This window comes from Atractosteus spatula, assembly GCF_055471065.1.
Source record: "Atractosteus spatula isolate fAtrSpa1 chromosome 10 unlocalized genomic scaffold, fAtrSpa1.hap1 SUPER_10_unloc_8, whole genome shotgun sequence".
In the NCBI taxonomy this organism is placed as follows: Eukaryota; Metazoa; Chordata; class Actinopteri; order Semionotiformes; family Lepisosteidae; genus Atractosteus; species Atractosteus spatula.
In genome coordinates this window covers 449966-473147 of record NW_028296628.1, presented here as the reverse complement: position 1 = coordinate 473147, position 23182 = coordinate 449966, and the positions used below count along the sequence as shown (strand labels likewise).

The following is a 23182-nucleotide window of genomic DNA, read 5'->3' as shown; positions in this document are numbered from 1 at the left end:
AAATAGAAAGTTCTCCAGAACTCACATCTTCCCCTTCCTCTTCCACTTCAGTCTCTGGCATCTCTTCCTCCTGGACAGCAGCCTCTTGCTCAGGGCATCTGGACCACTGGTATATCATTTTAACATACCCTTACATAAAGGTAAAGGTTAGAAATGAAACAGAAGAACCCTTATAAATTATAAATATCTTACCTTGCTGATGTGTCTTCAGGATTCCACATAAAACAGTCCATGGACTCCGCCAGTCTCACATTCTCACCACACATGAGCCCTATGCTCTTGCAATCCCCGACCTGCCCATTCCTCAGGTGATTCAACAAGTCCTTCCTGGCCTGGAGAAGGAACTTGCTGATCTCCTCTGCTGAGGCTCATTTCATACACACCCTCTTTAGGTGAAGAGGAAACTGGTCAAATGTCTTCAGGCAGGTCTTGCACACCAGAGGAATCCTCATGGGTCTCTTTTGAAAATAAATAACTTTTGTGTAAAGGAACAAGTCAAGACTGTTTCAGTTTCTTAACCGAGCCTTAATTTTCTCTCCAATAGCTTCACCATATTGTTTATTGTATTTTTATCAGAATTATACCTTGCTCTAAAATAATGACTTTATAAAACAACTTAACTCTTACTTGGTCTTGTTCGCAGTCTTTCCAGTAGAAGTCGTTGTAGAATTTAAAAACTGCTGTGATAATTTGGTCTGCCCGAGTGTCCTTCCCTAACCCAGTATTGATAGCTTGTGTACTGTAGGGTCCAAAGGTGGTGTTCTGCAATTTCCTCCCATAATGTTTCTTTGATCAGTTGGAAGCAAGTGTGAAAGCTTCCTCCCAGTGGGGAAGCTCAAGATCCTCTAGTTGTATGACAGATTTTGCTCTTCGAGGATCTGCAGTGTGGTGTGAAGCCAATTTTTGGCATTGCTTACCAGCTTCAAATATGTGAGTTTGGGTGGCTTGGCAGGTTTTATGAGTTCCTCGGTCTTCCGTCGTAGGCTGGCGGGTGCTCGGTTCTCCCGTCCAATAAAACTGCTGTGTTTTGTAAATGGTGGACTGTTTGGATCATTTTGTAGATGATCCTGGTTCCTTGTTGGAAGGTATCCTGTCTGTTTGACATGTTTGTTGTGTAGGCAGTGTGGAGGGTGACCGTACGGTTGCGTGCGTTGTCAACTCTGGATTGATCCATACTTACCATTTAAATGCCTAAAGCTTCGTTGACACCATTAGGTTTCCACTGTTAGGCAGCTTTACCTCTGTAGAATCTGTGGCTCCATAGGAAGACAATCTTGCCTTTCTGTGTGTCGCTATGTTTCTGCCTGGGTCTTCTTCAGGCATTGTTCTGGAACACTGTGTCCATGCTGGCCTGTTTTTATCCTGTTTTGTAAGGGGCAGTGTGTTGTAGTTCCTCCTAGGGGGCTAGTTTGTATCCTATGGTCTGTGTTCCTTCTGTATGTTTCTGTACGAGTAGGTGCAGTTTCAGTTGGTGAATGGGTTTCTGCTTTCCCTGGTGGGGATTATGCATGGACCATTAACATCTCAATAGGAAATCAGGGTCTTTTTGTTTTCCTCCCTAGTAGGACTGTGCAAGCTGTGCGAGTTTCCATAGCTGATTGGTTTCAGTTATTCTTCTGTTTGTTGCGTGTTAGTATGGTGAAGAGTTCCAGTCCCTGTAGGGTCTGGCTATTGAGGAGAGGGGAACAAAGCTCCTTCTCCCAGATTTTATCCGAGAGGGGACCATCTGGGACAAGGAGAGCACTCTCCTTCCAACGACTAAAACCCTCCCGGTTTTTCTGATGTTCAGGTCTTGTGTAAAGATAGTATTAAGTCTTTTGATCCACTCCCTTTCCTTTTTCTTTCTTTCTATCTCTGTCCAGTTGGGGTTGCTTTCCAGTCCCGTGGTTCCTGATGTACCTGTGTTGTGTCAGCTGGGTTCGGATGGAGTTACCCGTTCCCCCCACATAGGTCACCCCGCACTTTTTGCACTGGATGCTGTAGATGGCGTTATTGATGTTTTCTGAGAGTGCCCTTTGCAACTGGAAGATTTCTTTAGTTTCTTTGTTTTGGATCATTGTTTTCTGTTATGAAATGTTTGGCTCTTGGTGTATATGATCTGTTTTGTACAGGTTTTAGCTTGCTTTGGACTAATTAATGCTGAAGGTTTTTGTTTTTTTCTGTGTGCAGATATGATTTTGTGCTCCCTCAGTATGTTTGTGTTTTCTAATATCATGGTTTTTGGTTGGTTTTTATGCTGAGTTGAGAATATGATGTGTTGAGGGGTATTTTTCTGTCATCTGGAGTTTTTCTATTTAGAAATGTTTGTGCCACATTTTTGAGGAAACTTTGTGTGTATCTTCTCTGGCATAAAGCTGGGAAGAGTGTGTATTTGGCTTCCTCAAAGTCTTGTTGTTGTGTACAGATTTTGTGGAAGTGTAGGAGTTGTGATTTTACCAGTCCTTTTAAAGTATGTTTTGGGTGGAAGCTATCCTTGTGCAGTAAGCCGTGTGAATGTGTCTTTGAAAAATACCTTGATGTCCAGTTTGTCTGTGTTGTTGAAGGAAGAAACCTTGTATGTGGTGGTGTCTAGGAAGTCTATCAGGCTACCATGCTTGGTGTATTTGAGTTTAATGGACCTGTGGTGTGTGTTGAGGGTGTTAATGATTTCTTGTAAGGCTTGATATGTGCTGCCTATATGTTTATTTTTTATATCTTTGCCCTGGGATGGACTGGTGTCCTTTCCAGGGTGTAGCCTGCCATGTGTCTATTTCTTGCCACGTTTTAAAGTGGAGTTACAATCTTACTATTTTTACAGTTTAAATTGACATTTACAAATGTATATTGAAGCAGCTACCCACCTGAACTACACTATGTCAGCATGTGTAGTCTGCAAAGGAACAAGTAATAGGTTTATTCCATACTGAAAAGAGAAGAGAGAAAACTCAATGTTTCAGGTGTGAGAAAGACAGGGCAGATTACAAAGATTAAATAGCACAGAAGAACAAAAGCTGGGAGAAGGGAGGAGGCAGGAGCAGCAGAGAGGCCACTCAGGAAGTGCAAAATGGAGAGAGGTGAAGAAAAGTGTGAAGTCAAAACCTGCAAGAGAATAGAGAAGATTACATTAAAATAAGTCAGTCATTGAGAGATCCTGGCTATTTGAGGTGAAAAGAAAAACTATGGGCTTGGAGAAATCTTTAACCTTCCCAGCCCTAATATGTTCTCTGAAGCATTCTCCTAGTCTCCTTTCGGTTTCCCAAATGTAGATAGCTGGGCATTTTTTGCAAGAGATACAGTAAATGAGATTCAGGATGTTGTCAGGGTTATCTGGAATTGTCCTGTGATGCCCTGATTGTCGTTAGATATGTATTTGCCAGTGATGCAGCGAGTGCTATTGCAGGGGAAGGTGCTGAGTGTGAGGGAGCTGTGAAGAAGAAGCTTATGTGGTGGTCAGCGATAAGAGATGATTGGGCGGTCGGAAAAAAGAGTACCAATGGAGGGATCGTCCTGTAAAATGTAGTCATTGTTAATGATGGTCCTGGGGATAGAAATTGGGTTAGGGTGGTAGGGAAGCACCGAGGGAATGCAGTTGTGAGACTGGGAGTTCCTGATTGAGTTGATGATCCGAGGGCTGTTTTTGGCCCGGGAGTAGAATAAAGCGACACTTTTCATCAAACATTTTGACAGGTACCACGCCCCCTTTTTCAGCCAATGGGAGGCCGCCATGGGCAGATGTCCTGCCCCCTTATCGGCCAATGGTGCAATGTTATGGGCGGATGTCCCGCCCCCTCGAGAGCCAATGGTGTGTCATAATGAGTGTTGTTGTCCCGCCTTCCACCCCTAGCAGCCCCAGGCCTCAGGGTCCAAATGCCCACCACCGCATCCCCTTCGATTTATAAATAAGTGTGTGAAAGAGCGTATTAGCAACGAGGGATGGAAGGTGATCATGTCTGCTGCAGGTTTGAATGCAATCTATTATAACCCTAGGGAATCGGCGGTGTGGGAAGTCTGGTGAGTGCCGCGAGTTTCTTGGGTGTGAGCGCACGCACGCACGCATGCACACTGACTGACTGAGTAAAGTGTCACAGAAAGAACTCGCAGGACAAATAGCATGTGAAATGTGAACCACTTTATTTCATCGGTAGGTTTTAAATTACAGAAACATCCCAGTATACACTTTTAAACTTTTCACACACATTACAGACTACTGCTTGCAATCGCCAATTAAATGTTGGTGCAGAAAATTAGTTGTAGCTATCGCCCCAACATTGTTCAGAAACTCAGCAGCATCTGAAAAAGCATTCATAACGCCCTTTCTCTTGCCATTTTTTATAGCCATGAACACCGAACTGGGCGACCCTAACAGAGCAAATAAATTAGCCTGAGTGATCAGAGGGACGGTGTTACCACAGGTTCTATGTAAAATACGTTGTATTTTGGAATACACACCGCTGAATCCGCCAGGCTTCAGTTTCTGATCTGAAAACATCAGAATCGCAGTAATTTCACTCATGTTCTTTACATGCACATCTATCTCTTTAACAAATTCAAGGACATTAGCATTCAGTTAATTGATTTTCATTTCAAGCTTTGCAGAAAGAAGAGTGTAAAGCACTTTTTGTAAGAATTCTTACGTATACATTCGAAATTTTTCGTTCTTCTCACAATGGCACACCTGTGTCTGTAAAACAGAGTGAAAGCTCTATTCACATTGCGAGTATTTCACAGCCCTGGTTTTACATAGATCTTTTTTCTTTTCTGTAAAAATAAGTATAAATAAGTATAAAATAAGTTTTGCAACGCACCAAAAGTCACGTGTAGTATTTTTCCATCTACCTTTACAAGTAAGGAGCGTACATTCTCATATGGCGAGCGGTCGTCAATTATTTTTCTCAGCAAGTGCTTTATAATCTGCTCAGTATCATCTGTAAAAGTATAGGCACCCAGGCCACTGGCGATGTACAGAACAGCCGATAAAATTCGGGCTAAACTGAGACACTTATAAATTTCTAATGCGGCAAACAACACATCTTTGTACTGTAACATGACCAGGGGAAGGGTCATTCATAACAGGTATTTTCGGAATGACCTACTTAAAATACTAGATATGGACCTTAGCAAAATGGCTGCCAAAAAGAATCAGCTGACCGGTAAATGGAAAGGGTCTACCCTGAGAAACAATGAGACACAGCTGAGCCGCATCAGGAACCGAAATATAAGTGCCCCGGAGGCAGTGAACAGGGCGGAAGCCGATAAGGTGAATGCGGTTTGGAGGAAAAGAGAGGAAAGAGGTGTATGTTAAAGATCGGGCTAAAGAATAACGGACTACTGAAAGGAGAAAAGGTTTATGGTTTTTGGATTACGGACACTGGATAAAGATACATCGCGGATTGGCTTTATTACGGACTTTTGGAACTCGGATCGGATCAGGATTAAGGGAACGGATTACGGACTGTATTTGGAAGATAGTTGGAGGAAGAAACGCCACAAAACTCAGGAAAGAAAAGTGTGGTGTGAGTACTACTTTCATTTACATAAACTTTCCCCCGGAGACACCACAGTACCCATCCGCGCACCCGACAACCAGGCATGTGTGACCCCGTTGACCTGGATGATTAATCAAACAGGCCGCGCATTCATCAACCACAACCCCCTTTAAACAATGGTTGAAGGTGCAACATACCACCCACTTTACAATCTGATCCATAGCATCGGGCTCATTAGAGCCATCGTTAGCTAAACTAGGTTGAACATTATCATTAATCACATTTTGGCGAACACACATGAACAGACACGAAACATTCAAGCTTGATGGTAGTTTGAAGATTGATGCATCGACCTCTTCGTTATTCTATTAAAGGAAAAAAGAAAAGGAAGGCTTAACAAAATAAATAGGCATGCTTTTTACCTAAAATATTTAAATTGTAATGCCTCTTTTGTGTTAGAGTTCTTTGTTTGCTTCGAACTTGCTGTGGTTTAATATTTACCATTTGTAGCAACTCTTCATCAGTCGTTGACGGACCCCCAACACCTGAATCGCCATCAGAGTTCACATGACAGCCACTGTCACACACCACTGAGTGCTGAGTCAGCTTTTGCTAAAAAGAAGACAAAGTGTTGAAAACGAAATACGCTAAACGCAGATTGAAACAACAATTCCACGATCAGAAAAAATATTTTAGCAACCTACTTCTTCAGTTTGCATAGCAGAGGAATCCGATGATTCACTACTCAAAGAAGCCATCTTCGCAGCAGTCAATATCGGGGCCTCACAGCTCAGGTGTCACACTTCAAAACTGGCAAGTCGGCTAATTTAAGCATAAACTCCAAATTTGTAACCATGCTCAAGACATTTTTCAAATGGTTGTGATGTTTTAGAACGCCCCACCATATCCCCCCGCCCCAAAATCACATGTGTTTTATCGAGAGTGAAAAGTAATCACGTTGAATTAAAATATGTAAGCTTATTTCAATGACAAATTCTCAACAACTTTTCAAAAGTTTGAAATGATTTTCCACGTACCGTGAACGTAAAGTCTTTAAACCTTAAAAATATTAACATGCAACCCAAGCCTCAAATGATGTGTGTTTCTCTAGAAAAGAAATTACATTGAATCAAAAAATGTAAAACTTATTTTATCTTTTGAGAAGAGCATTGTAGGGCGGGTCTTTATATTTTAGTGGATAGGTCATAAAAGTGTTAAAATAATTGAATAAGACACATTTAGCAGCGATAACTTATAAGCACGAGCAAAAATTGATCTTATAGATTATAGACGCTTATAGATTTTAACAATATAACAGACTTTACTAAAATGTTTACTTTTAAAATAAATATTACATCACAACATGTCCACACTCAGGCACCTGCCGTTAAAGGTTATGGGATGTAGAGATACAGTATATAAGGTTCATGATAAGAATAAATGGCTGGCGATAAACCTTTCCTCGATCCTTTGCGGACTTGTAAAACTGTTCATGATCAGAATAAAAAACGCTCACGCTATTACACAAGCACCCGTGTCTCGCCAAAGCTGACAAATAAACAGACGGAAAAGCCGCACTGCACGTGTGAACAGGGGAATGAGCGAGCGAGCGGGGATAGGGCGCCTCCTGCGCTTAAAAGCTTACAGCACCTGGTATTCCCAGGCGGTCTCCCATCCAAGTACTAACCAGGCCCATCCCTGTTTAGCTTCCAAAATCAGACAAGATCAGGCGTGCTCAAGGGGGTGTGGCCGTAAGCGAGAGCAGGGCTCACTGGCACCCTTCTTATAGAGAGGACAGCTCCGCCACATCTTTTACGACGCTGCTTTTTTTCCCTTGCGTTTTTCTCTTCTTCCCACGTTCTCTCTCTTCACTGCCTTCGTCCCCGCTCTATTTCACTTCAGCCTTTCACTCTTGCTTCCTTCCAATGAGGACGGAGCTGCGGGAGAAAGGGCGCTATAGAGGATCGCTGTGGAGAGCTGCTGCTGTGCTTTGACATCTGAGCTCTGTGGAAAATGATCTCAATACAATTCTGAAAAAGGCGACTCCCCGAACGCCAGCCGAACAAGTCTCCACAGCCGAAGCGCTGTGTCTCTTTTCAGCTGGCGATAAACCTTTCCTCGATCCTTTGCGGACTTGTAAAACTGTTCATGATCAGAATAAAAAAGGCTCACGCTAATACACAAGCACCCGTGTCTCGCCAAAGCTGACAAATAAACAGACAGAAAAGCCGCACTGCACGTGTGAACAGGGGAATGAGCGAGCGAGCGGGGATAGGGCGCCTCCTGCGCTTAAAAGCTTATAACACCTAGTACTCGCAGGCGGTCTCCCATCCAAGTACTAACCAGGCCCGTCCCTGCTTAGCTTCCGCAATCAAACGAGATCAGGCGTGCTCAAGGGGGTGTGGCCATAAGGGACAGCAGGGCTCACTGGCACCCTTCTATTAGAGAGGACAGCTCCGTCACCTCTTTTACGACGCTGCTTTTTTTCCCTTGCGTTTTTCTCTTCTTCCCACGTTCTCTCTCTTCACTGCCTTCGTCCCCGCTCTATTTCACTTCAGCCTTTCACTTGTAGCGGCAATGGTTGTTAATAAGACAGAATTAAGTGTTGCTGTGCTTTTTCAAATGAGGCCCCATCTCTCTGTTCATCTCTGTGGTGCAGCCACAGAGAAACTATTCATGCAGGCTGATTTAAAGATGTTTTCTTTTGATAAGGGACAGCTCCCAAATGGGGATGCACTTAGCTAAGCCTGGCTATCATGATCAATGGTCATCCATTGGCGCCTATCTTTCTAGGGTGTGCCAGATGGACATCTGGACTGCATTCCTAAGTGTCAGGAGTAAGTGACTCACATCTCACCTTCAACAACCAATCAGGGACTGGTAGGGCCGAGTAACCCACGTGGGACTCTGATGCCCATGGAACTTTCAGCCAATGAACGAGCTGAAGTTCCTCCAGGTAAAAACAGGCAACACAGAGGGCCTGAGAGACTATTTCCTGGACTTTTCTAAAGGGAATTCAAAGGAGAATTCCAGGGCAGGACGGCCCAGGAGCCAAAGGCTCCCAAGGGCAGGACATTCTCGCAGCGCGCCTCCTGACCATCCTAAGAGTCAGCCTGGACAACCACGGAACGACCAGTGTGTCCGAGTGCCAGAACTTTCCTTTGTTCTAAGAGTCTAGAGCGGAGGTTGCCAGAGAGTAACCAGAGGATCCACCTGAGGTAAGCACCAGCAGCAAGCCTTGTGAACAGGTCGGAACTGTGGACAGCTGAATCACTATTCAGAACTAGCGCTTCATCAGGAATGAACCGGTCCTCTTCCTGACTTGCTGGGACCCACAGTCATCTTTTCTCCTGTGCACAAACTTTGCTAGTTAAAGCCAACACTAACTAGCCGGTCAGTGAGCATCTGCAGCACAGCACAGCCTGGCACGGAGCCAAAGAGCCCGCAGGAGATCTGAATCCCCAGAGATTGGATGAGTATTCAACTTCAATGCATTACAGCTCAAGAATTCAATTGTTATCCCAACCAGTTGATATCAATTTTATTCCTAAGAGTTATGTACTTGTTTTGAGTATCTAATGTAGAAGTTGTAACCAAGTTCAATTACGAAACGGTCTAAATGAATGATATACTGAACTTATGTCCTCTTGATATATGTAACTCTTTGTAACTGAATGAATATATATCTTTTGTATTCTGAAAACCGTCACGATAAGATCTGTTAGGTTTACATGCATATTTTATGTATTAATAAATGTATCCTCGTGTATTAGTACCTGTGTGTGTGTGTGTGTGTGTGTGTGTGTGTGTGTTGTTTGAGTTATATCGCATGGTTGGATTCTAAGGCCATTAAAAGAATCCATTTCGTGATTTACGGCTACAATTAATAATTGTCCCCTTAAATGCCCAAATTCTACATTAGTATAGTGGCAAGTATCCCCGCCTGTCACGCGGGAGATTGGGGTTTGATTCCCCACCGGGGAGTAGCTTTTCTTTTACCTCCTTAGAGAAAGGACTGCCTTTCACTTCTCTGTTTTCTTTCACAGCGTCGTGCACCTTTTCATTGCTCTCGCTTTCAGAGCCTCCGCACGGCACACGACTCGACATCAGAAAGCACATTGAAGTGAAAGCAGGAAGCGCTACGACATGCACTGTGCAGATCCCGCCACACTAAGAGGTGAGTGGGTCTGTTCGATGCACAAAGAACGCTTTGATAAGCGTCAAAGGCAAGTCATTCCGAGTTGGTCGTTTGTGTTTTCTGTTCAGACGCGAAATGCTGAAATTATCTCTCGGCTCCTCGGTTGTCATTTCTGCTCCGTAAAGGAATCACAGGACGCGTCGGCTTCCAGCACGGTGGGTCGGGACACGATGCCGGGGGTCGAAGGGTGTGATGTCTTCCTCGTTAGTATAGTGGCAAGTATCCCCGCCTGTCACGCGGGAGACCGGGGTTCGATTCCCCGACGGGGAGTAGAAAGCTTTTCTTTTACCTCCTTAGAGAAAGGACTGCCTTTCACTTCTCTGTTTTCTTTCACAGCGTCGTGCACCTTTTCATTGCTCTCGCTTTCAGAGCCTCCGCACGGCACACGACTCGACATCAGAAAGCACATTGAAGTGAAAGCAGGAAGCGCTGCGACATGCACTGTGCAGATCCCGCCACACTAAGAGGTGAGTGGGTCTGTTCGATGCACAAAGAACGCTTTGATAAGCGTCAAAGGCAAGTCATTCCGAGTTGGTCGTTTGTGTTTTCTGTTCAGACGCGAAATGCTGAAATGATCTCTCGGCTCCTCGGTTGTCATTTCTGCTCCGTAAAGAAATCACAGCACGCGTCGGCTTCCAGCACGGTGGGTCGGGACACGATGCCGGGGGTCGGAGAGAGCGATGTCTTCCTCGTTAGTATAGTGGTGATTATCCCCACCTGTCACGCGGGAGACTGGGGTACATCAGGACGCGCATTGGAGTGAAAGCAGGATGCGCTGCGACATGCACTGTGCAGATCCCGCCACACTAAGAGGTGAGTGGGTCTGTGCGATCACAGCGCTAGGCGAATCCCCAATCCCCTTTTGTGCGTGGCGACAAAAGAAGCCGGTCTGTTTCCGCCCAGTTTCGAACCAGGGACTTTTCGCGTGTGAGGCAAACGTGATAACCACTACACTACGGAAACGGTAGCAAACCCTTCCCAGCGGCCCAGTGCTGAGCTTCGCCAATGCGATTCAGCTGCTTCCAGTGCCTTTATTGGAGTGCGCTGATGGACCGTGCTCTCTCTCCAGAGACCAGCACGCCTGTCATGGACGGAGCAGGAAAAGCGGCGCCACATTCTACAGCCCTCTCCACGCAATCGACGAAATCGGGCTACTGAAGTGGAGAAAATCGCCTCTCCAGAAAGTGCAAATATCATCTTGGAGAGTATAAATCCTATTGCCGAAGGTCAGCCGTCTACCAGAGTAACCCTCCCACCTCCTGCAGCGATGATCAGCTCGTCTCACACGCGAGAAGTCTTCGGTTGGAAACAAGCGCCCCCTCTTCTCGCGCGTTTTGCACGTTCGAGTGGTTTTAATGCGGCTCCTTCGTACACGGTGCTGATCTTTTGGAAAGCAGGAGGCAAAACTGACACGTTCCCATACCGGGAGTCAAACCCGGGCCGCCTGGGTGAAAACCAGGAATCCTAACCACTAGACCATATGGGAGCACACAACCCCGCTGTTCCGGGCATCATGCAAGCAAACTACATAAATATGAGAAAACACGCAAGAGAGTTGTCACTCAGAGTGTCGAAGGGTCGATGTATACTGGGGCTCAGTTGAAATGCAACGTCAGGACTTTTCCGAATTAGGTCACACGAAGAGAGCACAGCCTTTTCCGCCCTACCATGTGTGTATCGGTAACTCGCCGTGATCGTATAGTGGTCAGTACTTTGCGTTGTGGCCGCAACAACCCTGGTTCGAATCCGAGTCACGGCAGAATAGGGGCGTCTGCTTTTACTACTTGCGCGAATGAAGGCAAAAAAAAGCCAATGGATGTGAACGAACGGCGCTTTACAGAGGAGTACTGCCTGACTGGATCGTTGATGAACGACAGAGGCCACTCCGACCTCTTCTCGGTTTTCTTCAACGACTTACTAAGGATCTTCTTCACATTCGCCCATGCAGGGGAAGCCAGTTACACCAAAGCAAACGCAGGAAAGTGCATTTCAAGCAGAGACCAGGAGGGACTTGTTTACACCGAGAGTGGTCGGAGAATGGAACAATGCGCCCAGCCCTGTTGCTGGAGCCGATTCTTGATGAGATCTTGGGCTCACTGGATGCTAATCTTTCTGTTGTTCTTGCAGGTCCTGCGCTGCTTTTGAGCCGACAGAGCTCGTCCTGGTCTGTCGGCACAGCCCAATTGCAAATGATCGGCTCCGCGTACAGAAGGAACGTGCGTTTGGTACAAGAGTGCATGAAGGCACCGGAAATACATTGGGAACAAATGACCGGTCGCTCAAGACCTCTGTGAAGTACAGGAGCGTGCAACAAGAGGCTGTTTCCGCCCGGTCTCGGACCGGGGACCTTTCGCGTGTTAGGCGAACGTGATAGCCGCTACACTACGGAAACCTGCAGGGACCGCTGCTGGTGTCTCGCTTGCGTTTCGGGCTGAGAAAGGGAAGCGTCACTTTAGGCAGGGGGCGCTGGAAAGAGGAACAAAGGGCGCGATGAAACAAAATGCCGAAACCCGGGATCGAACCAGGGACCTTTAGATCTTCAGTCTAACGCTCTCCCAACTGAGCTATTTCGGCAGTGCACAGAGCCCACAGCCACCTGCTCCAGCGGAATGAGCGCACCAAGAGGAGCGGGAGAGTGTTGCAGGAACGTCACTCAGAAGGAAAGCCACCCAGCTGCGCCCTCTGAGCTCTGTCCAGCGCATCTTCCTCGCATGGACTCCTGCCTGCGACGGGCAGGAAACAATTAGCAAGAACAGAACAGCACCCCATGGGTGTCTCATGACCACACCTTAGGTTGTGACACGTGCAGGTGTGAGGGGTTGCCGGGCTACTCTGGAGCAGAGCTTGGGCGGAGGGGGGGCGGGAAAGCAGACAAAGAGGTGACACCTCAAGGTCTGCACGATCACAGCTCTCCGCCGCCCCAGGCTTCCGCTCGATAAGCTACTGTACACACCCGCCCCTCCTCACACAGACCGTGGAAAAGCCCCCGAGTGGGAGGGCTCTCTCTTCCTCCCAGGAGCTCTTGGACACGACGCACAGACAGAGCGCGGGGAGCTGCCGCCTGCAAACACGGCTCCAGGCAGGACTCCACTCCGCAGGAGCCGCAGAGCAGAGGAGATGGGGGCAGCTTAGTTCCTGTGCAGAGACCTGAGCTGTTGTTGCTGCGGACGCTGTCTTTTCTGTTCTCGGGGTAGGAGTGAATGTTGAGTTGCCCTTAGAAATGAAGCAGAGCACTTCAACGGCACGGGTGTGTGTGTGTGCGTGCGCCCTGGTGATTCTGGGAGACAGATCGAACCTGGGCTAAAAGAGAGGGGGCTTAGCCCTCTTCCATTTGCTAGTTCAGAGTTGTACAACCCATTTGTATCTGCTAGGCGGCGCAGTCGTCGTGCACAAAGAACGCTTTGAAAAGCGTCAAAAGCAAGTCATTCTGAGTTGGTCGTTTGTGTTTTCCGTTCAGACGCGAAATGCTGAAATGATCTCTCGGCTCCTCGGTTGTCATTTCTGCTCCGTAAAGAAATCACAGCACGCGTCGCCTTCCAGCACGCTGGGTCGGGACACGATGCCGGGGATCGAAGGGTGTGATGTCTTCCTCGTTAGTATAGTGGCAAGTATCCCCGCCTGTCACGCGGGAGACCGGGGTTCGATTCCCCGACGGGGAGTAGAAAGCTTTTCTTTTATCTCCTTAGAGAAAGGACTGCCTTTCACTTCTCTGTTTTCTTTCACAGCGTCGTGCACCTTTTCATTGCTCTCGCTTTCAGAGCCTCCGCACGGCACACGACTCGACATCAGAAAGCACATTGAAGTGAAAGCAGGAAGCGCTGCGACATGCACTGTGCAGATCCAGCCACACTAAGAGGTGAGTGGGTCTGTTCGATGCACAAAGAACGCTTTGATAAGCGTCAAAGGCAAGTCATTCCGAGTTGGTCGTTTGTGTTTTCTGTTCAGACGCGAAATGCTGAAATGATCTCTCGGCTCCTCGGTTGTCATTTCTGCTCCGTAAAGGAATCACAGGACGCGTCGGCTTCCAGCACGGTGGGTCGGGACACGATGCCGGGGGTCGAAGGGTGTGATGTCTTCCTCGTTAGCATAGTGGCAAGTATCCCCGCCTGTCACGCGGGAGACCGGGGTTTGATTCCCCGACGGGGAGTAGAAAGCTTTTCTTTTACCTCCTTAGAGAAAGGACTGCCTTTCACTTCTCTGTTTTCTTTCACAGCGTCGTGCACCTTTTCATTGCTCTCGCTTTCAGAGCCTCCGCACGGCACACGACTCGACATCAGAAAGCACATTGAAGTGAAAGCAGGAAGCGCTGCGACATGCACTGTGCAGATCCCGCCACACTAAGAGGTGAGTGGGTCTGTTCGATGCACAAAGAACGCTTTGATAAGCGTCAAAGGCAAGTCATTCCGAGTTGGTCGTTTGTGTTTTCTGTTCAGACGCGAAATGCTGAAATGATCTCTCGGCTCCTCGGTTGTCATTTCTGCTCCGTAAAGAAATCACAGCACGCGTCGGCTTCCAGCACGGTGGGTCGGGACACGATGCCGGGGGTCGGAGAGAGCGATGTCTTCCTCGTTAGTATAGTGGTGATTATCCCCACCTGTCACGCGGGAGACTGGGGTACATCAGGACGCGCATTGGAGTGAAAGCAGGATGCGCTGCGACATGCACTGTGCAGATCCCGCCACACTAAGAGGTGAGTGGGTCTGTGCGATCACAGCGCTAGGCGAATCCCCAATCCCCTTTTGTGCGTGGCGACAAAAGAAGCCGGTCTGTTTCCGCCCAGTTTCGAACCAGGGACTTTTCGCGTGGGAGGCAAACGTGATAACCACTACACTACGGAAACGGTAGCAAACCCTTCCCAGCGGCCCAGTGCTGAGCTTCGCCAATGCGATTCAGCTGCTTCCAGTGCCTTTATTGGAGTGCGCTGATGGACCGTGCTCTCTCTCCAGAGACCAGCACGCCTGTCATGGACGGAGCAGGAAAAGCGGCGCCACATTCTACAGCCCTCTCCACGCAATCGACGAAATCGGGCTACTGAAGTGGAGAAAATCGCCTCTCCAGAAAGTGCAAATATCATCTTGGAGAGTATAAATCCTATTGCCGAAGGTCAGCCCTGTCTACCAGAGTAACCCTCCCACCTCCTGCAGCGATGATCAGCTCGTCTCACACGCGAGAAGTCTTCGGTTGGAAACAAGCGCCCCCTCTTCTCGCGCGTTTTGCACGTTCGAGTGGTTTTAATGCGGCTCCTTCGTACACGGTGCTGATCTTTTGGAAAGCAGGAGGCAAAACTGACACGTTCCCATACCGGGAGTCAAACCCGGGCCGCCTGGGTGAAAACCAGGAATCCTAACCACTAGACCATATGGGAGCACACAACCCCGCTGTTCCGGGCATCATGCAAGCAAACTACATAAATATGAGAAAACACGCAAGAGAGTTGTCACTCAGAGTGTCGAAGGGTCGATGTATACTGGGGCTCAGTTGAAATGCAACGTCAGGACTTTTCCGAATTAGGTCACACGAAGAGAGCACAGCCTTTTCCGCCCTACCATGTGTGTATCGGTAACTCGCCGTGATCGTATAGTGGTCAGTACTTTGCGTTGTGGCCGCAACAACCCCGGTTTGAATCCGGGTCACGGCAGAATAGGGGCGTCTGCTTTTACTACTTGCGCGAATGAAGGCAAAAAAAAGCCAATCGATGTGAACGAACGGCGCTTTACAGAGGAGTACTGCCTGACTGGATCGTTGATGAACGACAGAGGCCACTCCGACCTCTTCTCGGTTTTCTTCAACGACTTACTAAGGATCTTCTTCACATTCGCCCATGCAGGGGAAGCCAGTTACACCAAAGCAAACGCAGGAAAGTGCATTTCAAGCAGAGACCAGGAGGGACTTGTTTACACCGAGAGTGGTCGGAGAATGGAACAATGCGCCCAGCCCTGTTGCTGGAGCCGATTCTTGATGAGATCTTGGGCTCACTGGATGCTAATCTTTCTGTTGTTCTTGCAGGTCCTGCGCTGCTTTTGAGCCGACAGAGCTCGTCCTGGTCTGTCGGCACAGCCCAATTGCAAATGATCGGCTCCGCGTACAGAAGGAACGTGCGTTTGGTACAAGAGTGCATGAAGGCACCGGAAATACATTGGGAACAAATGACCGGTCGCTCAAGACCTCTGTGAAGTACAGGAGCGTGCAACAAGAGGCTGTTTCCGCCCGGTCTCGGACCGGGGACCTTTCGCGTGTTAGGCGAACGTGATAGCCGCTACACTACGGAAACCTGCAGGGACCGCTGCTGGTGTCTCGCTTGCGTTTCGGGCTGAGAATGGGAAGCATCACTTTAGGCAGGGGGCGCTGGAAAGAGGAACAAAGGGCGCGATGAAACAAAATGCCGAAACCCGGGATCGAACCAGGGACCTTTAGATCTTCAGTCTAACGCTCTCCCAACTGAGCTATTTCGGCAGTGCACAGAGCCCACAGCCACCTGCTCCAGCGGCATGAGCGCACCAAGAGGAACGGGAGAGTGTTGCAGGAACGTCACTCAGAAGGAAAGCCACCCAGCTGCGCCCTCTGAGCTCTGTCCAGAGCATCTTCCTCGCATGGACTCCTGCCTGCGACGGGCAGGAAACAATTAGTAAGAACAGAACAGCACCCCATGGGTGTCTCATGACCACACCTTAGGTTGTGACACGTGCAGGTGTGAGGGGTTGCCGGGCTACTCTGGAGCAGAGCTTGGGCGGAGGGGGGGCGGGAAAGCAGACAAAGAGGTGACACCTCAAGGTCTGCACGATCACAGCTCTCCGCCGCCCCAGGCTTCCGCTCGATAAGCTACTGGACACACCCGCCCCTCCTCACACAGACCGTGGAAAAGCCCCCGAGTGGGAGGGCTCTCTCTTCCTCCCAGGAGCTCTTGGACACGACGCACAGACAGAGCGCGGGGAGCCGCCGCCTGCAAACATGGCTCCAGGCAGGACTCCACTCCGCAGGAGCCGCAGAGCAGAGGAGATGGGGGCAGCTTAGTTCCTGTGCAGAGACCTGAGCTGTTGTTGCTGCGGACGCTGTCTTTTCTGTTCTCGGGGTAGGAGTGAATGTTGAGTTGCCCTTAGAAATGAAGCAGAGCACTTCAACGGCACGGGTGTGTGTGTGTGCGTGCGCCCTGGTGATTCTGGGAGACAGATCGAACCTGGGCTAAAAGAGAGGGGGCTTAGCCCTCTTCCATTTGCTAGTTCAGAGTTGTACAACCCATTTGTATCTGCTAGGCGGCGCAGTCGTCGTGCACAAAGAACGCTTTGAAAAGCGTCAAAAGCAAGTCATTCCGAGTAGGTCGTTTGTGTTTTCCGTTCAGACGCGAAATGCTGAAATGATCTCTCGGCTCCTCGGTTGTCATTTCTGCTCCGTAAAGAAATCACAGCACGCGTCGCCTTCCAGCACGCTGGGTCGGGACACGATGCCGGGGATCGAAGGGTGTGATGTCTTCCTCGTTAGTATAGTGGCAAGTATCCCCGCCTGTCACGCGGGAGACCGGGGTTCGATTCCCCGACGGGGAGTAGAAAGCTTTTCTTTTACCTCCTTAGAGAAAGGACTGCCTTTCACTTCTCTGTTTTCTTTCACAGCGTCGTGCACCTTTTCATTGCTGTCGCTTTCAGAGCCTCCGCACGGCACACGACTCGACATCAGAAAGCACATTGAAGTGAAAGCAGGAAGCGCTGCGACATGCACTGTGCAGATCCAGCCACACTAAGAGGTGAGTGGGTCTGTTCGATGCACAAAGAACGCTTTGATAAGCGTCAAAGGCAAGTCATTCCGAGTTGGTCGTTTGTGTTTTCTGTTCAGACGCGAAATGCTGAAATGATCTCTCGGCTCCTCGGTTGTCATTTCTGCTCCGTAAAGAAATCACAGCACGCGTCGGCTTCCAGCACGGTGGGTCGGGACACGATGCCGGGGGTCGGAGAGAGCGATGTCTTCCTCGTTAGTATAGTGGTGATTATCCCCACCTGTCACGCGGGAGACTGGGGTACATCAGGACGCGCATTGGAGTGAAAGCAGGATGCGCTGCGACATGCACTGTGCAGATCCCGCCACACTTAGAGGTGAGTGGGTCTGTGCGATCACAGCGCTAGGCGAATCCCCAATCCCCTTTTGTGCGTGGCGACAAAAGAAGCCGGTCTGTTTCCGCCCAGTTTCGAACCAGGGACTTTTCGCGTGTGAGGCAAACGTGATAACCACTACACTACGGAAACGGTAGCAAACCCTTCCCAGCGGCCCAGTGCTGAGCTTCGCCAATGCGATTCAGCTGCTTCCAGTGCCTTTATTGGAGTGCGCTGATGGACCGTGCTCTCTCTCCAGAGACCAGCACGCCTGTCATGGACGGAGCAGGAAAAGCGGCGCCACATTCTACAGCCCTCTCCACGCAATCGACGAAATCGGGCTACTGAAGTGGAGAAAATCGCCTCTCCAGAAAGTGCAAATATCATCTTGGAGAGTATAAATCCTATTTCCGAAGGTCAGCCCTGTCTACCAGAGTAACCCTCCCACCTCCTGCAGCGATGATCAGCTCGTCTCACACGCGAGAAGTCTTCGGTTGGAAACAAGCGCCCCCTCTTCTCGCGCGTTTTGCACGTTCGAGTGGTTTTAATGCGGCTCCTTCGTACACGGTGCTGATCTTTTGGAAAGCAGGAGGCAAAACTGACACGTTCCCATACCGGGAGTCAAACCCGGGCCGCCTGGGTGAAAACCAGGAATCCTAACCGCTAGACCATATGGGAGCACACAACCCCGCTGTTCCGGGCATCATGCAAGCAAACTACATAAATATGAGAAAACACGCAAGAGAGTTGTCACTCAGAGTGTCGAAGGGTCGATGTATACTAGGGCTCAGTTGAAATGCAACGTCAGGACTTTTCCGAATTAGGTCACACGAAGAGAGCACAGCCTTTTCCGCCCTACCATGTGTGTATCGGTAACTCGCCGTGATCGTATAGTGGTCAGTACTTTGCGTTGTGGCCGCAACAACCCCGGTTCGAATCCGGGTCACGGCAGAATAGGGGCGTCTGCTTTTACTACTTGCGCGAATGAAGGCAAAAAAAAGCCAATGGATGTGAACGAACGGCGCTTTACAGAGGAGTACTGCCTGACTGGATCGTTGATGAACGACAGAGGCCACTCCGACCTCTTCTCGGTTTTCTTCAACGACTTACTAAGGATCTTCTTCACATTCGCCCATGCAGGGGAAGCCAGTTACACCAAAGCAAACGCAGGAAAGTGCATTTCAAGCAGAGACCAGGAGGGACTTGTTTACACCGAGAGTGGTCGGAGAATGGAACAATGCGCCCAGCCCTGTTGCTGGAGCCGATTCTTGATGAGATCTTGGGCTCACTGGATGCTAATCTTTCTGTTGTTCTTGCAGGTCCTGCGCTGCTTTTGAGCCGACAGAGCTCGTCCTGGTCTGTCGGCACAGCCCAATTGCAAATGATCGGCTCCGCGTACAGAAGGAACGTGCGTTTGGTACAAGAGTGCATGAAGGCACCGGAAATACATTGGGAACAAATGACCGGTCGCTCAAGACCTCTGTGAAGTACAGGAGCGTGCAACAAGAGGCTGTTTCCGCCCGGTCTCGAACCGGGGACCTTTCGCGTGTTAGGCGAACGTGATAGCCGCTACACTACGGAAACCTGCAGGGACCGCTGCTGGTGTCTCGCTTGCGTTTCGGGCTGAGAAAGGGAAGCGTCACTTTAGGCAGGGGGCGCTGGAGAGAGGAACAAAGGGCGCGATGAAACAAAACGCCGAAACCCGGGATCGAACCAGGGACCTTTAGATCTTCAGTCTAACGCTCTCCCAACTGAGCTATTTCGGCAGTGCACAGAGCCCACAGCCACCTGCTCCAGCCTTCCTGTATTGCGGCATGAGCGCACCAAGAGGAGCTGGAGAGTGTTGCAGGAACGTCACTCAGAAGGAAAGCCACCCAGCTGCGCCCTCTGAGCTCTGTCCAGAGCATCTTCCTCGCATGGACTCCTGCCTGCGACGGGCAGGAAACAATTAGCAAGAACAGAACAGCACCCCATGGGTGTCTCATGACCACACCTTAGGTTGTGACACGTGCAGGTGTGAGGGGTTGCCGGGCTACTCTGGAGCAGAGCTTGGGCGGAGGGGGGGCGGGAAAGCAGACAAAGAGGTGACACCTCAAGGTCTGCACGATCACAGCTCTCCGCCGCCCCAGGCTTCCGCTCGATAAGCTACTGGACACACCCGCCCCTCCTCACACAGACCGTGGAAAAGCCCCCGAGTGGGAGGGCTCTCTCTTCCTCCCAGGAGCTCTTGGACACGACGCACAGACAGAGCGCGGGGAGCCGCCGCCTGCAAACACGGCTCCAGGCAGGACTCCACTCCACAGGAGCCGCAGAGCAGAGGAGATGGGGGCAGCTTAGTTCCTGTGCAGAGACCTGAGCTGTTGTTGCTGCGGACGCTGTCTTTTCTGTTCTCGGGGTAGGAGTGAATGTTGAGTTGCCCTTAGAAATGAAGCAGAGCACTTCAACGGCACGGGTGTGTGTGTGTGCGTGCGCCCTGGTGATTCTGGGAGACAGATCGAACCTGGGCTAAAAGAGAGGGGGCTTAGCCCTCTTCCAATTGCTAGTTCAGAGTTGTACAACCCATTTGTATCTGCTAGGCGGCGCAGTCGTCGTGCACAAAGAACGCTTTGAAAAGCGTCAAAAGCAAGTCATTCCGAGTTGGTCGTTTGTGTTTTCCGTTCAGACGCGAAATGCTGAAATGATCTCTCGGCTCCTCGGTTGTCATTTCTGCTCCATAAAGGAATCACAGCACGCGTCGCCTTCCAGCACGCTGGGTCGGGACACGATGCCGGGGATCGAAGGGTGTGATGTCTTCCTCGTTAGTATAGTGGCAAGTATCCCCGCCTGTCACGCGGGAGACCGGGGTTCGATTCCCCGACGGGGAGTAGAAAGCTCTACTTTTACCTCCTTAGAGAAAGGACTGCCTTTCACTTCTCTGTTTTCTTTCACAGCGTCGTGCACCTTTTCATTGCTCTCGCTTTCAGAGCCTCCGCACGGCACACGACTCGACATCAGAAAGCACATTGAAGTGAAAGCAGGAAGCGCTGCGACATGCACTGTGCAGATCCCGCCACACTAAGAGGTGAGTGGGTCTGTTCGATGCACAAAGAACGCTTTGATAAGCGTCAAAGGCAAGTCATTCCGAGTTGGTCGTTTGAGTTTTCTGTTCAGACGCGAAATGCTGAAATGATCTCTCGGCTCCTCGGTTGTCATTTCTGCTCCGTAAAGAAATCACAGCACGCGTCGGCTTCCAGCACGGTGGGTCGGGACACGATACCGGGGGTCGAAGGGTGTGATGTCTTCCTCGTTAGTATAGTGGCAAGTATCCCCGCCTGTCACGCGGGAGACCGGGGTTCGATTCCCCGACGGGGAGTAAAAAGCTTTTCTTTTACCTCCTTAGAGAAAGGACTGCCTTTCACTTCTCTGTTTTCTTTCACAGCGTCGTGCACCTTTTCATTGCTCTCGCTTTCAGAGCCTCCGCACGGCACACGACTCGACATCAGAAAGCACATTGAAGTGAAAGCAGGAAGCGCTGCGACATGCACTGTGCAGATCCCGCCACACTAAGAGGTGAGTGGGTCTGTTCGATGCACAAAGAACGCTTTGATAAGCGTCAAAGGCAAGTCATTCCGAGTTGGTCGTTTGTGTTTTCTGTTCAGACGCGAAATGCTGAAATGATCTCTCGGCTCCTCGGTTGTCATTTCTGCTCCGTAAAGAAATCACAGCACGCGTCGGCTTCCAGCACGGTGGGTCGGGACACGATGCCGGGGGTCGGAGAGAGCGATGTCTTCCTCGTTAGTATAGTGGTGATTATCCCCACCTGTCACGCGGGAGACTGGGGTACATCAGGACGCGCATTGGAGTGAAAGCAGGATGCGCTGCGACATACACTGTGCAGATCCCGCCACACTAAGAGGTGAGTGGGTCTGTGCGATCACAGCGCTAGGCGAATCCCCAATCCCCTTTTGTGCGTGGCGACAAAAGAAGCCGGTCTGTTTCCGCCCAGTTTCGAACCAGGGACTTTTCGCGTGTGAGACAAACGTGATAACCACTACACTACGGAAACGGTAGCAAACCCTTCCCAGCGGCCCAGCGCTGAGCTTCGCCAATGCGATTCAGCTGCTTCCAGTGCCTTTATTGGAGTGCGCTGATGGACCGTGCTCTCTCTCCAGAGACCAGCACGCCTGTCATGGACGGAGCAGGAAAAGCGGCGCCACATTCTACAGCCCTCTCCACGCAATCGACGAAATCGGGCTACTGAAGTGGAGAAAATCGCCTCTCCAGAAAGTGCAAATATCATCTTGGAGAGTATAAATCCTATTTCCGAAGGTCAGCCCTGTCTACCAGAGTAACCCTCCCACCTCCTGCAGCGATGATCAGCTCGTCTCACACGCGAGAAGTCTTCGGTTGGAAACAAGCGCCCCCTCTTCTCGCGCGTTTTGCACGTTCGAGTGGTTTTAATGCGGCTCCTTCGTACACGGTGCTGATCTTTTGGAAAGCAGGAGGCAAAACTGACAGGTTGCCATACCGGGAATCGAACCCGGGCCGCCTGGGTGAAAACCAGGAATCCTAACCGCTAGAGCATATGGGAGCACACACCCCTGCTGTTCCGGGCATCATGCAAGCAAACTACATAAATATGAGAAAACGCGCAAGAGAGTTGTCACTCAGAGTGTCGAAGGGTCGATGTATACTGGGGCTCAGTTGAAATGCAACGTCAGGACTTTTCCGAATTAGGTCACACGAAGAGAGCACAGCCTTTTCCGGCCTGCCACGTGGGTATCGGTAACTCGCCGTGATCGTATAGTGGTCAGTACTTTGCGTTGTGGCCGCAACAACCCCGGTTCGAATCCGGGTCACGGCAGAATAGGGGCGTCTGCTTTGACTACTTGCGCGAATGAAGGCAAAAAAAAGCCAATCGATGTGAACGAACGGCGCTTTACAGAGGAGTACTGCCTGACTGGATCGTTGATGAACGACAGAGGCCACTCTGACCTCTTCTCGGTTTTCTTCAATGACTTACTAAGGATCTTCTTCACATTCGCCCATGCAGGGGAAGCCAGTTACACCAAAGCAAACGCAGGAAAGTGCATTTCAAGCAGAGACCAGGAGGGACTTGTTTACACCGAGAGTGGTCGGAGAATGGAACAATGCGCCCAGCCCTGTTGCTGGAGCCGATTCTTGATGAGATCTTGGGCTCACTAAGAGGCCCCCGCTGGATGCTAATCTTTCTGTTGTTGTTGCAGGTCCTGCGCTGCTTTTGAGCCGACAGAGCTCGTCCTGGTCTGTCGGCACAGCCCAATTGCAAATGATCGGCTCCGCGTACAGAAGGAACGTGCGTTTGGTACAAGAGTGCATGAAGGCACCGGAAATACATTGGGAACAAATGACCGGTCGCTCAAGACCTCTGTGAAGTACAGGAGCGTGCAAAAAGAGGCTGTTTCCGCCCGGTCTCGAACCGG

At 49.8% G+C, this 23182-nt stretch overlaps 6 non-coding genes and 2 pseudogenes across 6 annotated transcripts; all 8 read right to left on the bottom strand.

Annotated features, from left to right (window-relative positions):
• Positions 1-7103: 7103 nt before the first annotated feature.
• On the bottom strand, positions 7104-7222 carry LOC148811614 (5S ribosomal RNA; annotated as a pseudogene).
• A 537-nt stretch (positions 7223-7759) lies between these two features.
• LOC148811613 (5S ribosomal RNA) lies at positions 7760-7878 on the bottom strand (annotated as a pseudogene).
• Positions 7879-11077: 3199 nt separating this feature from the next.
• trnae-uuc (transfer RNA glutamic acid (anticodon UUC)) lies at positions 11078-11149 on the bottom strand. The gene has a single exon. It is a non-coding gene; the product is annotated as a tRNA-Glu (tRNA).
• Positions 11150-12164: 1015 nt separating this feature from the next.
• On the bottom strand, positions 12165-12237 carry trnaf-gaa (transfer RNA phenylalanine (anticodon GAA)). Its single transcript has one exon. It is a non-coding gene; the product is annotated as a tRNA-Phe (tRNA).
• A 2193-nt stretch (positions 12238-14430) lies between these two features.
• Positions 14431-14503, bottom strand: trnag-ccc (transfer RNA glycine (anticodon CCC)). The gene has a single exon. It is a non-coding gene; the product is annotated as a tRNA-Gly (tRNA).
• A 453-nt stretch (positions 14504-14956) lies between these two features.
• trnae-uuc (transfer RNA glutamic acid (anticodon UUC)) lies at positions 14957-15028 on the bottom strand. The gene has a single exon. It is a non-coding gene; the product is annotated as a tRNA-Glu (tRNA).
• A 1015-nt stretch (positions 15029-16043) lies between these two features.
• trnaf-gaa (transfer RNA phenylalanine (anticodon GAA)) lies at positions 16044-16116 on the bottom strand. The gene has a single exon. It is a non-coding gene; the product is annotated as a tRNA-Phe (tRNA).
• A 3318-nt stretch (positions 16117-19434) lies between these two features.
• On the bottom strand, positions 19435-19507 carry trnaf-gaa (transfer RNA phenylalanine (anticodon GAA)). The gene has a single exon. It is a non-coding gene; the product is annotated as a tRNA-Phe (tRNA).
• Between the last annotated feature and the right edge of the window lie 3675 nt (positions 19508-23182).